Consider the following 17,482-nt stretch of genomic DNA (forward strand, 5'->3'; position numbering starts at 1 on the left):
ACTGTGAATGTAAATGGTTGTTAAACTGCACAAAACACCCTTTGTATCATCTGATTCTTAAAGTTCATGCCCCAATGCAGCAATTTTCTGGTTTATTTCAATTGCATACATTCAGTTCCATTGATTATAAACAGCACATGACTGCTGCAGCTGACTCGACCCAATTTAGGAGCTGATCTGAGTCAGTGGAACAGTAGACGGTTACACAAACCTTTCAAATCGCAGGAGCTCTTTACACTGTGCAACTTCATATTCATTCGAACTAATGGGACAAACATTAAGAAAAGCCAAACCATAATGATTATCCCCAAAACCATTCAGCTCTTTATTTCAATAGCTTTTAATTTCTCTCTCACTTTCCCTACTTACAGATGCTCATCCACCCTCTAAAAAGGAGAGCAGATGAATGGACTGGATTTATTTTTCTAGTTCCTCTTCCAATCCATTTCTGTCCATTAGGCAGGATGCAAGGATCCATGGGGACAGTGTTTTTTTTTGATGCATGTTCTCATTTTGTTACAGGGGCGATCGAGGCAGGAGGAATACTAAGGAAAGAGATCTGCCACGATTGCCACTCCTGATACACTGCCCAATGAGTCATGCTGTGAATTGAACGTGGATATATGTCAAGTGAGAACAGGATCAGCTGTGATACTACACAGCTGCCAACACTGTCCAAGATCATAGGTGAATGATAACTTGAATAAGGTACCACAAGGTGGACAACATCATTTGAACTGCACCCCACTGCTCACTGCAGATGAATTAATTAAGTGATAGAATTGTTTTTAAATAATTAATATTAACTTGTAATTAAATATCCTGCATTACTTCTAAAACTTCAAATCGCGTTAAGAATTTGAAACTGAGAAGGTAACCAGTGATTATATTAAAAATGGATGTGGTACATCAAATACAGGGAGATTTGATATTAAACAGATTGTGCCTGGGTCTTAAGCTGCAGATTCTATTTTTGTGAATATTTCAGTCTGAGAATCATGTTAACGTCAGATAAAAATTAAGTTGGCCTTTGCCAATGCTTTCTCAGCAGATTCACATATGGAGAGAAATTCCACCACACTTTACATTAACTATTTATGTAGGAATTTTAGGGCATTGAGTATTTGGCAAACAGCCCTAATTTTGAAACTGATTTTCGGTAAAACAGAAGGAAAAATCTGACAAAACCAATAGCATTTATATAGGGCCTATCATGTTGTAAGGACATCCCAAGAAACTGGACAGTCGAAGGTTTGCACCCAAGCTGGGGGTTGGATTCAGGAGGGGCGGGGGCCAAGAGGGTGGGGGTGGAATAGGAACATGACCAAATTGGGTATTATCTGTATTCACATGGAAAATAACCACATTCCTGTGGATGACATTGCTAAGAGGAAATATATAGATATCAAAAAGAGGACTGACTATAAAGCCCTGAGTAATGCCGCTCGTGATGGTGTGGGGCAGGAAGAGAGGCCGTTGGGAGATGAAAGCCACATGTCAGATATGAACTATTTGATCTCAACCTTTAATGAACTTAAATTCAGTACATTTCTTTCATCTTAAAAAAAATGTTTAGAAATGTAGCCTTAGGTCTTTCAATATAAAATCTTCTGAACACCCACCTGTTTTTCCTCTGTTCTTTGATAATTTCCAATGTCTACAATGCAAGCATTATATCACCCATCTTGTAAATGCCAGTGCAGTGTCAATTACTCTTGCTTGAACAACAGTCTCCATGACAGGATTAACAAACACTTTCAGTGCTGTTAACTGATTCTTGGTGAATTCTACAAGGTTTTGCTCTGATATTGTAGGCAGAATATCGATTTTTTTAAAGCAATAAACTCTCATAGAAGATCCACTTTTCAGTATTAGTTCATCAGAAAAAGATGTAAAACATATTTAAAGTGAAACAATGGATGAAAATGGAATAGTTTTTATTACTCAATCAAATCAGTTATGAAAAATCATATTTTTAACCTAATTTTCTTCATGTAGGAATCAATAAACAAATATTTCAAATTACACAAAGGCTTTGTTCTAGGTTGATAGAAGAGATAACAATTGAATTCAGATACATATACACTTGCTAAGAAGTGCGACACTCACATAATATTGTGAACTGAAAGTAAGAGCTCTAAGATATTGTACTGTTTCAACCAAATGCCTCGGAGGGGGTGTTGGGATCAAGGAGGGTGGAGAGCGGGGAGGGTTGGGTAGGAGGGTGGCCGAAGAGGAGGATTCTTGAGACATGCCTTGAAGGAGGCAAGGGAGGGGGTGAAGCAAAGGCAATGTGGGATGGAGTTCCAGAGGGTGGGGACTGAGAGGCTGAAGGCCTGACCACCGATGGTGGGGCGGGCCAGGTGGGGGACATGGAGCAGACCAGAGCCTGCTGAGCAGAGAGAACGGACAGGTCAATAAGAGGTTAGCACGTTGGAGAGATAGGAGGGGGCAAGGCCATAAAGGGCCTTGAACGTGAGGATGAGAATTTTGAACCTGATCCTCTGAGGGATGGAGAGCCAGCGGAGCCAGGCGAGGGCGGGTGTGATTGGGTCATGGAGCCGGGTGTGGGAGAGGACACAAGCTGCAGAGTTCTGGATGATCTGCAGATTGTGGAGGGAAAAGTTGGGAAGGCGGATAAGCATAGTTGGCATAGTCAAGCCCAAATCCTCAGATCAAAGATTTAATGGTAGGAATTCGGGGGAAAAAAAATGGTAGGAATTGGGAAAAACAGACAATTGTTTTCCGATTGCAGCACCATCCTATAATTCTATTGTCCCCATTGTAAATTCACATCATGCAAGTCACTCATGGCAAGATATACCCTCATGATTGTGCTCACCACATAGCATTAAATACATTCTTTCAATTACAACATTTTGATATAACGCCTTTCACTTCAGAACGCAGTCTCGAAGCATTGAAATGTTATTCCCTTTATAAAAAGGGGCAAAAGGATAAACCCGGGAACTACAGACCAGTCAGTCTAATGTAAGTAGTGGGGAAAATTCTAGAGACTATAATCCGGGACAAAATAAATTTTCACTTAGAAAAATATGGGTTTAATAAAGGACAGCCAACACAGGTTTGTTAAAGGCAAATCATGTCTAACAAACCTGATAGAGTTTTTTGATGAAGTAACGGAGAGAGTGGATTAAGGTAGTGCAGTTGATGTAGTATATATGAATTTTCAAAAGGTGTTTGATAAAGTACCGCATAAGAAACTTGTAAGGAAAAAGAAGCCCACAGTGTTAAAGGGACAGTGGTAGCAAGGATACAGAACTGGATGGGAGACAGAAAGCAGAGAGTGGTGGTGAACGGTTGTTTTTCTGACTGGAGGGAAGTGTGAGTGGTGTCCCCCAGGGGTCGGTATTGGGACCACTGCTGTTCTTGATCTATATAAATGACCTGGATTTGGGTATAGGGAGTACAATTTCCAAGTTTGCAGATGATACTAAGCTGGGAAAATTAGTAAACAGTGAGGAGGATAGTAACAGACTGCAAGAGGACATAGATAGACTGGTGAAATGGGCAGACATGTGGCAGATGAAGTTTAATGTGGATAAATGCGAAGTGATGCACTTTGGGAGGAAGAATGAGGAGAGGCAATATAAGCTGATGGTACAATCTTAAAGGGCATGAAGGAACAGAGAGACCTTGGGTTCATATAAGTAAATCTTTGAAGGTGGCAGGACACGTATATAAAGCTGTTTAAGAAAAAACATACGGGATATTAGGATACTTTATAAACAGGGGTATAGAATACAAAACTCAGGAAGTTATAATGAACATTTATAAAACACTGGTTAGGCCTCAGCTCGAGTACTGTGTTCAGTTCTGGGCCCCACACTTTAGGAAGAAGTGAAGGCATTGGAGAGGGTGCAAAGGAGAGTTACCAGGATGGTACCAGGAATGAGGGACTTCAGTTATCAGGAGAGGCTAGAGAAGCTAGGATTATTCTCCTTGGAGGAGAGATGGTTAAGATGAGACTTAATAGAAGTTATGAGGGGATTCAATAGGGTGAAGGAGAAACTATTTCCACTGGTGGGTGGGTCAGTAATCCGAGGACACTGACTTAGTTGTATAGCGCCATTCACATCCGGAGGATGTCCCAAGGCACTGGACAGTGTACAGCATTCCAGACCCGAGCAGGGTTTGGTGGGGGGTGACCGATGGCATGGTCAAAGAGGAGGGTTTTGAGGTGGGACTTGAAGGAGGCTAAGGAGGGGGCGAGGCGGAGTGACTGGGAAATGGAATTCCAGAGGTTGGGGGCAGAGTGGCTGAAGGCTCTCCTGCCAATGGTTGGGTAGGTGGGTCGGGGGACGTAGAGCAGGCCGGAGCCGGCTGAGCGGAGGGAGCAGGCGGGTCGGTAGGGGGTTAGGAGGTCGCAGAGATAGAGTGGGGTGAGGCCATGGAGGACTTTGTAGGTGAGGACCAGGATCTTGAACTGGATCCTCTGAAGGATAGGGAACCAATGGACTCGAGTGAGAATGGGGTCACAAAGTTTGGTGCGGGAGAGGACATGGGCTGCAGAGTTCAAACAGTGAGTTGTTTGGATCTGGAATGCATTGCCTGAAAGGGTGGTGAAAACCAATTCGATAACAACTTTTAAGAGAGAAGTAGATAATTATTTGGGGGAGGACAAGTTTGCAGGACTATGGGGAGAGAGCGGGGGAGTGGGATTGAATTTGATAGCTCTTTTTAAAAAGCCAGCACAGACACAATGGGCCGAATGGCTTCCTTCTGTGCTATATAATTCTATACATTAGAATATATAGCACAGAAACATGCCATTCAGCCCAACTGGTCTATACCGGTGTTTATGCTCCACATGAGCCTCCTCCTGCCCTTCCTCAACTTAGCATTCAAGCATAACCTTCTATTCCTTTCTCCCTCATGTACCTATTTAGCTTCCCCTTGAATACATCTTTGCTATTTGCCTCAACAATTCCTTGTGGTAGCATGTTCCACATATACACTACCTTTTTATGACTCTATGAAGCACTTCACAGTATTTACTGTGGAGTGTGGCAATTATTTTGTAGGTGAATAATTACACATGATCACATGCATTCCATAAATTATAACCATTATAAGTACAAGCCAAAGCTCTATGGGTAGGGTGTTCATTGCTGGACAAGCAGCAGGAAAGCTTGCCAGGCAGTGCTCAATTTCAAATTATGCCATGCTGGTTAGACTTCAGTAGTACCCAATTTACACTCTGGGGTCCCCAAACTTTGGCTTTTGCCAACCTACACTTAACAATTTCCAGAATTAAGTAAGTAGGATGCATCCCTCTAGGGAGAGAGTGCACATTCCATTTCAATGAACATCTCTAATTTCCATGTGTAGTTGGGATACATCAAACTGTTTGGTTTTGATACTCTTAAGCATGGTGATGGTTTTCCCCATGCATCAGACAGCTCCGGAGCCAAAAAATACACAACATTTTCATGCTTGTATCAGACTTATGCATTACTCAGAGTTGGCATTCTGCACAATGGAATAGAGCAGAAAATCACCAGGTCTTAATTTGACTGCTCTTGTTTGCACCATCACTTTCTTGGAAGAACTGGTTGACTTTCATCTGATAAGCATGTCGTGTAACGTTGTTTAAAGAACACAATTATCACACAGGTGGAGAATAGACCAGTTTGGTAAAAACTAAGACAAGAATCATCGAAACACAAGGTGATTATGGTTACAAAGAGGAAAAAAAAGTGGGGACAAACATAATATCCCACAAGTGTTTATGGTTTTGAAACCCAGTGAGAACCATGCACCCGGAAAGAACTTCCCATCCTGTAATCTTTACACACTGTTGCAATATATATATATATATATAACAATATTTGCAGCCTGCTATTCTGGGCTGATTGTTGCCATCTATTAAAATATTTCTAACTTCCCCTCAGTTCTTGCAGGGACAATCCCTAGTTTCTGCTCTTTCAGTGTAATGGAATGCTGTCATTGCATGACGTATTTATGATACGGTAGAATGGTGTATGATGCTGTGAAACACTTAAAATCCCTGTTGAGAGGATCTTTTTTCACCCACAAAATACAGTCCATTCACTTTACAGTATGTTTTGTGAAGTGCTTTGAAACATCTCGAAGACGTGATAAATCAAATGCAAGGATGATTAGTTATACAGAGGGCGATTAGAATTTGTGGAAGTATTTTTACAGTCACTTTAATGAGGCCCAATTTCCATTCCCACAGTTGGCATGACACACTGGCAGCCAGTTACCAGCAGGCATCACCAATTGTGACTAAATCACCACTTGAATCAGATCAAAAATATACTGCCAAATTTTCAAAAGCAGCATTTGTTACATGTAGTTATCAGTAAAAAGACCAGATTTTACGAAATGATGGAACTTCAACTCGTGCAAACTCCATGCTGAGTGAAAAGGTTTAGCCCAAAGCAAAGCAGCATTCTTCTTCATTTAACAACGTAGCACAGAGTGTCCTTCAGCTAATCTGAGATTTCCTCAGCCAGTCAGTAAATATTCCAAAGTCCTTGCAAGGGATCTCCGACACAAATCTATTACTGGAAAGTCAATGCAAATTGCTGAAGAAAAGAGATTTGTATGGGGAATTTAAATCTAGACTCAAAAATTGAGATCGATTGGCCTTTAGATTTACATCTTGGGAGCTCGGTGATGCATTTGAAGTGGTATCAGTCTGGCTTAGTTCGTTGCACTCACCTCCAATCCCAAAAGTTGTAGTTTCAATCTAGTTGTGAATTTTGAACTGAGTCTTTACTGGAACGCCAGTGTCCTTGCATGAAACATTAAACCAAGGCCTCGTCTGCCTGTTCAGACATATGTTAAAGACCCTATTCAAAAAGAAAATAGTGAGTTTCTCCTAGTGTTCAAACCAACAATTCCCCAGATTGGTCATTCAATGCAAGGCTGTTCGAAGGACACACTTGTGCACAATTTGGTTGTTGCATTCACTTACAAAGTAGTCACTAAACTTTACAGTACGATCCTGTGAAGTGCTTTGAGATGTATTCAGTGGCATGATAAAGTACTATAAAGCACTCAAATTTGAATGTATTTATGATGAATAATAAGCTTTTTACTCAGCTGTCAGCAAGACATTAAAGAAAACATTTCACATCAGACATTGTAATGAAACAGCAAATTTAGATATTGAAATAAAATGATCTTTTGATTTCTTTGCTGCCCACTCACCAACCTTTCAATTAACATATCATTACACTGTGTTAGGGGAAGGAGGTAGAAACCAACATGCAGCACCATTTATTAATACTGAGGAGTACCACATGTAATAAAAGTAAAGCTTTTGCCAAAGTAACTTGATTTTTAAGTGTGAATTTGAGTTAATGACTCTTCAAATGTTTAATAATAAATGTTTCATCCAAAAAATACAATCAAACATATACAATAGTGTATTCTGTGAAATGGTTTGAGACATTGACGACATGATAAGGGGCTCTATCAAATGCAAGGATTATTATTATGAACAGATGTAGTAAGGTCACATGGATTTGAATTTGGTACAGTTACAATCTCCAAGCTCCGGAACAGAAGCAGTTTTTGTATGGGAAGAAGGCCAGAGGATAATAATCCTTGCGTTTGATATAGCACTTTTCATGTCTTCTAGACGTCTCAAAGTACTTCACAGAATATACTGTAAAGTGAATTGACTGTATTTGTGGGTGAAACAAGATCCTCTCAAAAGGGAGGTTAAGTGCCTCACAGCATCATTATAACATTTTCATATATTGACTCTGAAATTAAAGAGAGATGCCATGGAAACAAGCTGCTGTCTGTTTTCCAGTGAATGTTCCAAATGCTTCTCTACTCATTGACAGTATTAACTGAGATCTAAAATGGAGGATTCCTCGGCTCTGGAACTCCATCCCCCAGTGCCTTCGCCTTGCTTCCTCCCTTTCCTCCTTCAAGGCCGGTCTCATGATCTTTCTCTTTGACCGTGCCTTCAGCTCCCCTCTCGACTCTCTACCCCCTCCTCGCTCCCTCCCTCCCCTCACCCTGACCATTTCCCCCCTGCTCGGGTCCTGACCCAACTGTACAGCGTCTTGGGACATCCTCCTGACGTGAAAGGCGCTCTATAAATGGAATCTTGTTGTTGTTGATCTCTGGAAAATTAACAGTACTATCATTTTTTTTCAAGCCAAGACAGATTTCCACTAAATTAAGGTTTATGTTTAGAGTTGAACTACAGAAAATGCCCAGTAGGCATAACTGATCAAATCTTTCATTTGTACCAAAATAAATTTTCATGGGTCTTAATAACAAATTCTAAGCTCAACTAAAACTGATGAAAATAAAATATCCATGAAACTGGTCTATTGTTGGAATCAAATGAATGCACAAGCTTGCCAAGAAATATTATGCTCGATTTAAGATTGCTAGCAACATAAATTCTATTAGCCAGTAATACAGAATGGCTTGTCCCATATCCCAGATATGTGCAGTGGCCTTACTGTACAGCACATGGTATAGTTTGATTGCTAGTCTTATAGCAAGTTAGCTGATTTCAGCTGAGACAGAGCTTGGACATTACATGCGCTATGTGGTGGAGGGGACAGGGAGGAAAAGGAGAGAAAACATTTTGATGGAATGATCTTCTGGGTAAATGACAGGCAAGGCCAGAACTGTGTTCACCAAAGACACACTGCATGTTTGAACAACAATCTAAATTCAGTCTAAATTAATTTCGGGGAAAAATACGCAGCTAGAGGAAACAAAAACATTTGATCATCACTTGAAAATCCAAGATAGTTATAGACCAGATTGGAAATTGGCACATGGGAAGTTCTAAACCTGACTGCCGTTGATACTAGGGCGATGTGTGTGTAGAAGTGCCATCATTGACTTTCACTGTAACCTGACCCGTTGGCCAGTGACCATATTTGTGATCAATGCAGGCAGTTCTCTGTGGCATAATTAAATGCTTTAACTCCTGGCCCAGGCAAAGTATTTCCACTTACAAGATGTATTCTCAGTCTTGGGTCAGTTTAGCAAGAAGCAACAATATGTGCATTTCATCAGTGGAACCAGAATCTTACTCCACAATCGCAAACATATGTTCTGGAACCCGTGTCCCAGAATACATCACCAAACCATCGGGTCTTTACATTTTGAACTGATTTTAAGAGATTCTGCTTCTGGTACAAAATCAACATTGTTGGTTTCTGGATTTTCCTGAAAAGATCCCTGTGAGATAGGATACAATGTTATTCGCTTTTATTGATCTGTTAAAAGATCAAGAGCAATCAAAAATATTTATACTGGACAACAAACCTTTGAGAGATCAAATTACATTATTCATCGGATCAGAGACTTTTAACCGTGCAGTCCAACTGATTAAAGGATCCTTTCTTACAACAACAAGATTACATTTGTATAGTGCCTTTCACGTCGGGAGGACGTCCCAAGGCGCTGGATAATGTTTCTTACTGCCCTGATAAATATTTTTCATGCAGTTTTCTTTCTTCGGTGAGCGAGAGTTAGGTGATTTTACAAATACCTGTTATTCAATATTATATTCAAAGTCTATCTTCATCCTATTGCAATCAAATTTATAATAATCAGTAGAAATCAATATGAGCTACCAGTTACCTAAATATCCTGTAGCTCAGTGGTTAGAGCACTCGCTTTGCAAGCGAGAGATCTGAGTTCAATTCCAGGCAGGGCAAAACCTTGGGCAAGTTTCCTTACTCCACACACCTAATAATAATCCCTCCAAAACCAAAAACAATAATAAATTGGTCATTTTCAATCTACGACTGTTTATGGGACATTGCTGTGCGCAATTGGCTGGTGCGTTCGCCCACAAATATACAGTCAATTCACTTTACAGTGTGTTCTGTGAAGCGCTTAGGGACGTCCTCCTGACGTGAAAAGCGCTATATCAAATGCAAGGATTATTATTATCCTCTGACTGCAATAATTCACAATACGATATACATTTTCCAATTCAGAAGATGTACAAAAGTCCGAGTCCAAGAGCTCTGTTATAGCCACTAACCATGCTCGACCAACAAACCAGAACTTCCAATTCCAAGGAAGCTGATGTAGATACAGCAGGACAAAATTAAAAGGCAAGTTATTCTTTCTAAAAACATTAGTAACGAACAGCATTCAGGCAAGCTGCATAGGAGCTTGCAACAAAGCATAATGCTCTGAGGAATCCAACATAATGCTCCTAGCAGGTGTAAAAGTACCAGAAGTGAATAAAACATGAAATATCTAAATAAAACATTGTGATTCTTCTTAAGTAAGGAATTACTGCTGAAAGAAGATGCTCAAAAGGATATTGAGATTGCATGCCTTTGAAGATTGAACTCGCTATGTGGATAACAAGGATCTGCTGGTAAATTAATCATGTAGAAAGCTAGATGGTAGCAGCTGGCAGGATTGGCCAGAACACAGGGATAAGCTTCAGGCCTCAGCTAATAATTTTGATTCTCGTTCTAATTTCTGTCTTTCTTTATGAGTACTTAGTTATTTATTCAGATACCTAATCAAGCAGCTCATTTCTGTGGTAGTCAGCAGGCAATTAATGTCAAGGACAGGAAGAGCCTAGGCCAAAGACTCTATAACATACAATTCAACAAAAAATTACTGCTACTTCCCCCAAAATTACATACCATTCAACAATTTAATAAGAAAATAAGCCTAGCTCAGTTGGTAGCACTCATCTCAAAGAGAAAATAGTACATTCAAGCCTCACACTGAGACTATGAACTCAGTCTAAATTGATACTCCAGAACAGAACTGGAGGAGCATTGCACACCTGGAGGTGCCATCCTGAGGATGAGACGTTAAGTACAAATCTACCTGCCTGCTCGGGTTGATATTAAAGATGGCATGGCACCAGTCAACAAGAGAAAATTACTTTCAGAGTCCTGGCGAACAATCCCTCAGATAAAATTGATCATTCACTGTTTGTGGGACATTGCTGTGCACAAATTGGCTGTCATGTTCACCTATAAAATACAGTCACCACACTTCACAGTACGTCCTGTGAAGAGCTTCGAGATATCCTCCTAATGTGAACGACTATATCAAATGATTATTAAAACAAAAATGTTCATCTTTATTGCAGATATTTACATCATTTAACAGATGGAAACAAAGTCACTGTATCTTGACAACAACAGCCAATGCTATTTTCATTTTGAGTGAAATTTGTGCAACAAAACAAAAAAAATCCATTGCACAGAGAAGACAAAAGATTGCATTATATAGGTATCAGAGGAAAGCCCAACTTGTTTGCACAAAAGGAGTGATGTTCAGCTGCATGAAAGCATCCATGCAAAAAAAAATGTCTGTTGATGCATAAGATCATACGTTTAAATTGACATGATACAATACAAAATTACATTTGTATTGCGCCTTTCATGTCAGGAGGACGACCCAAACCACTGGATGTGGTATATTAGACTGGTAACAGTGCATTACTGATATTCACAAGTGTGAAAGAGCACCAATGATGTAAGAAAGAACAAACTTGTAATTTTATTGTGTTGTATATCCCCAAACCTTCTCAAAGCAGCAATTATAATAATAATCCTTGCATTTGATATAATGCTTTTCACGTCTTCTAGACTTCTCAAAGCGCTTCACAGAATATACTGTAAAGTGAATTGACTGTATATTTGTGGGCGAAACACCGTAGCCAATTGCGAAGGACTCTAGAATCACATGCAGCAACAGCCTTTAATGTTTTGTTATTTCATTCAGAATTGGACAGAACAGTTGAATTTTTAATATTTTTGCCAATGGAAGGATTCCCATTTCTAAACTTCATGGGAGTATATTGCAATAATGTGTATTAAATACTTCACACATTCTAAATAATTAAAAAAAACATCTTATGTCTTTTTTATCCCTCACATTTTCTTTTTACCTTTGTGTTCTCCTCTACTTTCTTTCTATGTATGTTTCCCCTTGTATCCACAATTCATATTTGAGATGAGCCCCACTTGAAGAATACTTTTAACACTCAAAGATTACTTGACTGGATTTTTCCTGAAAACGCTAAAAATTCTCCAGCCAAATGAAAGCCTGGACTCCCATGGTCCAAGATGGCTGTGCATCCAAAGTAGCATCAGCCTTGCCCCAATTCATATCTCAACAGGGTTAACCCTGGACAGAATCAAATATCCAATATGAAAATATTCAGGAAAAAGTTCACTGATTGAATATTTTCCAATCCTTCTCAGACAAGACTATTCCATATCCTATTAATCTTTGATGTCCTCTCTGATTATAACAGCACTGGAATGAGTGAAGTAAGATTATCAAGTTCAGCTCCCTGATCCCCGAAACGGATCGATTTCAAAATCCTCACAATAGTTTTCAAATCCCTTCATGCCCTGGCATCTCCATACATCTCTGACCTGCTTACTCTCCAACCCACTACTCACTACCTCCAGCCTCCTTAATGCCTCTCGAAAACTCTGGAACACTCTTCCTGTATCTCTCCACCATGCTCTATCCTTATCTTCAGATCGAAGCTGAAGATCTTGCTCTTTGACCAGGCCGATGGTCAACGCCCCCTTCCCCAAGCTTCATGCTCTGCCACTGTCATGCACTCTAAGACACTACCCTGCATGAGAAGTGCTATATAAATAGACTTTAGGACATGATACTAGAAGTAACCCAGAAGGAAGTCTGATAAAGCTTGGTTGCCACCGGATTGGAATAATGTATAGTTATCATAAAGGGAAACAATGGTTTGTATCCTCTTCTACATCCAAAATGGGAGGAGCATTTTCGATTTCTACTTTTTAACTATAATTAATTCTATCTGAAGTGTGGTTTGCACATCAGATGATGAAAAACGAAAATGTTTTTTTAAAATTCATTATCCATTAGAATATGTTCAGTAGTTGAATTTTGTCAAATTATATCCTGTGCAACAAACGTCAGGTTACTGGTCAAAATGCTCTCAATGTACAGCACAATAAGGTTTCAAGATCTATCAGTTTGTTATATACTTGCAGACAAGTGGTTCAGCATCATGTATATATATATAATGAATTAGACACATTGACAGGTTGTGAAATGATCACCTTCCAGATCTAAAGAAAAAAATGTGCAATTGAAGATTTTTGGAAAAGATATGCAATACAATGCTTGTAGCATACAGGATAGAGTTGGTCACTTTTAGATTTAGATATGGATGTGTTTCACATTCGTATGCTTAACTGATTCTATGGGGGAGAAATTTACAGTATTTTTCAGTTAAGAATTGATCCCTATGATTGCTGCCCTGTTTTGCAAGATGATACAGACTATGGTTTTATACATATATTTCCATGTACAGTTGGAGCACAAAAACAGAGGGAATTTATATTCAGAGTTGGTAGCTTTTACACTCATTGATCGCTACATGGAACACAGATTTAATGTTGATTTATATTGCATAAATACATATCAAGGAGAATGGAATAGATGGGTTTGGGAGAGCGGATCAGGAGAGAAGAAAGCTCATGTGGAGTATACAATGAAATAAAAATTTACTTAAATAGTGCCTTCACACCAGGAGAACTCACAAGAAGTAATAGTACTTGCTTGCATTAACAAAAGCATAGACTAGTTGGACTGGGTGGCTGTTTCGATAATGTAATATTCTACAATTCAATTAAAACAATTATCTAGTGGTAGTGATGGTGGTGGGGGGAGGAGAGCAGAAAAAAAAAAAGGCAAGAAGGGCCGCCTTAAAACTAAGCTGGTTCCAAGGGGATATGCGTGACAACGGAAAGTCCAAATTGAGTCAATCATCTTCTGTGGTCTTGGAAGTCCAGTTCCTGAGCCAGGCGAGACTGCTAACCTCCAGGACACAGCCTGATGGTAACAGGTTTTGGTGAGGTAGACTGGTCAGTAAGAGTAGTGAAAGATGCTTCCCACTCAGCTCCTGTTAACCCTGCAAGCCAAAGCCCCATGGAGATGGTGATCCTATTTCTGTATGGGCCTACTGGCTTTCTGCCCCCAGCAACTGAAAATACTCTTACTAAATTTTAAATGAACAAAGTTCTATTCTTAATCCATGTTCAAAGCTTTGCCCATGTTATTGCATTTTCTTTCTTTCAATTTGCTCTTCTATTTAATTCAAGCCTTATATAAAATAAATCCATTTATCTTTAAAGGAACAGACATGCACAATTGATTTTCAGATTCACAAAATCAGTCTGACATCTAGCTATTTAAAATTGACAGAAATTTTATTTGGGAAGGAACACATTATTTCCAAGATGTAACCAGCGCAAATCAAACTGGTGTCTGACACATGCAGAAAGCCATCCCCAAATCAGAGTTCCATGCAGCATAACTATATATGGAAATTCTTGAGATATTTATTGGACTGGAATGCACAAACAAAAAAGTTAAAATTTAGAACAATTGAAAACAAAAATAGGTAAACTGGAAATGGGTAAATAGGAACAGGAATAGGGTGAATAGGAACAGGAGAAGGCCATTCAGTTGGGATGCATCAAAAGATCAGGAGCAAGCTGAAATAGTGGGGTAATCCTGCCACTGTATAAATCATTGGTGAGATGATACTTTGAGTACTGTGTACAGTTCTGGTTGCCGCAAAAAGGATATCAGAGAAATCGAGAAGGTACAGAAGAAAACAACCAAAATGATTGAAGGAATGGAAGGCCTGGATTATGAGGAGCAAGTGAATTGGCATGTTCATGCTGGAAAAGAGAAGATTGAGAGGCAACATGATTGCTATTTGTAAGATTCTAAATGGGGCAAGACAGTATAGATCAGGACAGGCTGCTTCAACTTGTTCAGAATAGTAAAACCAGAGAACACAGCCTGTGATTGAAGGGGGGTAAATTCAGAACTAATTTGTGCAAACAAGATTTCAGTGAGCGAATAGTGAACCTGTGGAACAGGCTCCCCAGGAGGATGGTTGAAGCAGTAAGTGTTGATTCTTTCAAACACAGATTAGATAGTTCACTTTTAGGGAATAACATTATGGGATATAATGCATAGGTAATTTGGGACACATGTGCATGCAACCACCAGGAAGATGGAAGGCAAACTAGATGGACCTTGGTCTTTTTTCATCTGGCATTTCTTATATTCAGTCCTTTGAACCTGTTCCACCAGTTTATTGGATTTGGTCAGATTTTTTAATCCCAATGAGCCAATCTTTTGCCTTATCTCTTCACAACTCTAACACCTAAAGTATCTGTTCATCTTCCTTTTAAACAACTTTATTGATTTGACTCCTACAGATTACTGAGGCAGAGCATTCACAATCCTCTGTATGAAGAAATGCTTCCTTGTCTTATAAAAATAATTCTTGCATTTGTTCAGATGTCTTGAAGCACTTCACAGGATATATTATCGTGGAGTCCTGTAGCTCAGTGGTTAGAGCACTCGCTTTGGAAGCGAGAGACCCGAGTTCAATTCCAGGCAGGGCGAAACCTTGGGCAAGTTTCCTTACTCCACACGCCTAATAATAATCCCTCCAAAAAACCCAAAAAAACAATAATAAATTGGTCATTTTCAATCTACGACTGTTTGTGGGACATTGCTGTGCGCAATTGGCTGCCGCGTTCGCCCACAAATATACAGTCAATTCACTTTACAGTATATTCTGTGAAGCGCTTTGGGACGTCCTCCCGACGTGAAAAGCAAGGATTAATTAATTAATTAATATTGTAAAGTGGATTGATTATTTTTATGGGCAAGCACGGCAGTCAATTTGCAGATAGCAATGTACCACTTACAGCCATGCAGTGAGTGACCAATTTTATTTGGGGGATTGTTGACCAGGACACCAAGAGAAACTCCCTTCTCTTTTTAAATAGTGCCATGGGATTTTTAATGTCCACCTGAACAGGAAGATGGTACCTCAGTTTAATGTTGCCTCCAAAATGAAACACACCTCCAGCACTGCATTGGAATGTCATCTTAGGTTATGTGATTACAAGTTCTGATGTAGGCCTTGAACTACAGCCTTCTGATTCGGAGGTGAAAGAGCTACCACTGGACCAGGCTGACACATCTTAGTTTTAATAGTCTTGCATCTTTGTGACAATAAAGTTAGCAGGGTTCATCTAATAGGATCACTTATACCTGACGAGTGATCCTCCTAATACCATTCTTGTACTTACAGAATAAATAATCTCACTGGTAAACTCAGTCTTTCTCTCTCTCTCTCTCTTGGCTTTTGAGCCTATTTTATCAACATGACTGTGGCCTTTGCTCAACAAATTTCCTTCCCATTTTCTCACAAGCATCAAATATCATTCTGCAAACTCATCACTGGGTTGGTCAAAATTCAGTTGTCTGTTCAATCTACGATCCATTTTCAAGTCATTGACATGTATCTAAGAGTTAATATTTACAGCAAACCACTTTGTAAAACTTTGATTTTATATGTATTTATCTCCAAGTCTTTCTGGGTACTTCTGTCTTTTTTGAAGAAGTATTCGATAAAAATATATTGATGTAATCTGCAAAATCCTAATTCCTATGGACCCATCATTCATCCACACATGCACTGGAACAAAAACAGCTGGAAATCTTCTCACACTGATAATTAATAAGCTTCAGGATCTAAAAAGATCCTTTGTTATGAAGTAGCAAACATGAATGATGCAGCCTCATACAATATATGACAACTTTCTGTCCTAAGACTCCTACTGGTGGAACATATTTATTGTTGCCAGTGATGACAGACCAAAGATTTTATGAAAGGAAATGTCAAAGGATTGAAAGGAACATTTAGAAATAGCGAGTCTTGATTGTTGGGAGAAAAATGCTTTGCTTCAGTTCCTACCACTTCACAATGCCCTTATGCAACAGATCTACCAAATCCATATCAGCAAGATGATGCAATGTGAACCAATTTATTTTGCTCAAGTACAGACTCATTATCTTTGCTATTGTGGAATTTAATTAATCCCAATCAATTGAGTTACAAGAGTCTGAAAATAGCAAAAAGCGTATTTGTTTGGGCACTCTTAATCTTCTATCTTCTCACAGAATCTGTTACCTTGATATGGTAGACTATTTTCAGGTCAGGCACTCAAGCAAAACAACTCTAAAAAGTGAGTCATTCGATACAAAACTATTTGAATTTACCTCAGAAAAGGCTGTATCCTGAAAATGCTTGGTGCGACTCCAGAGAATTTGGGTCAAGTGTTTTGGACCTGGACATCTTTGCCAACAATCAACTCCAACCTTTGACTTAAAACCCAGTTCAGGTCAAACACATTTGACTTTTGATCTAAGACAATTTAAGAAAATAGTTAATGTGAGTTCCTACATGCATTGCAAATTAAATCAATATCTTGGTTCCAGAAGGCCCTTGCAGAGGACATCTGCTTTGGAAGACATTTTGCGAAAAGATCAGAAGATGTGCCATGCATAGAAGAGTAAAATTTCCATTGACATCTCTTTGCAGTCTGGAATACGAATGTCTCTCAGGCTGCTTGCCTTCAAGTATGAG

At 39.4% G+C, this 17,482-nt stretch overlaps 1 protein-coding gene and 1 non-coding gene across 2 annotated transcripts in view; one reads left to right on the forward strand and one right to left on the reverse strand.

Annotated features, from left to right (window-relative positions):
- LOC103176936 (glypican-6-like) overlaps window positions 1-17,482 on the reverse strand; it is a 90,584-nt gene that overhangs the window by 35,974 nt on the left and 37,128 nt on the right. The gene's annotated exons all lie outside the window — the stretch shown is intronic.
- On the forward strand, window positions 15,376-15,447 carry trnap-ugg. The gene has a single exon. It is a non-coding gene; the product is annotated as a tRNA-Pro (tRNA).

This window comes from Callorhinchus milii, unplaced genomic scaffold, assembly GCF_018977255.1.
Source record: "Callorhinchus milii isolate IMCB2004 unplaced genomic scaffold, IMCB_Cmil_1.0 Scaffold4, whole genome shotgun sequence".
Classification (NCBI taxonomy): Eukaryota; Metazoa; Chordata; class Chondrichthyes; order Chimaeriformes; family Callorhinchidae; genus Callorhinchus; species Callorhinchus milii.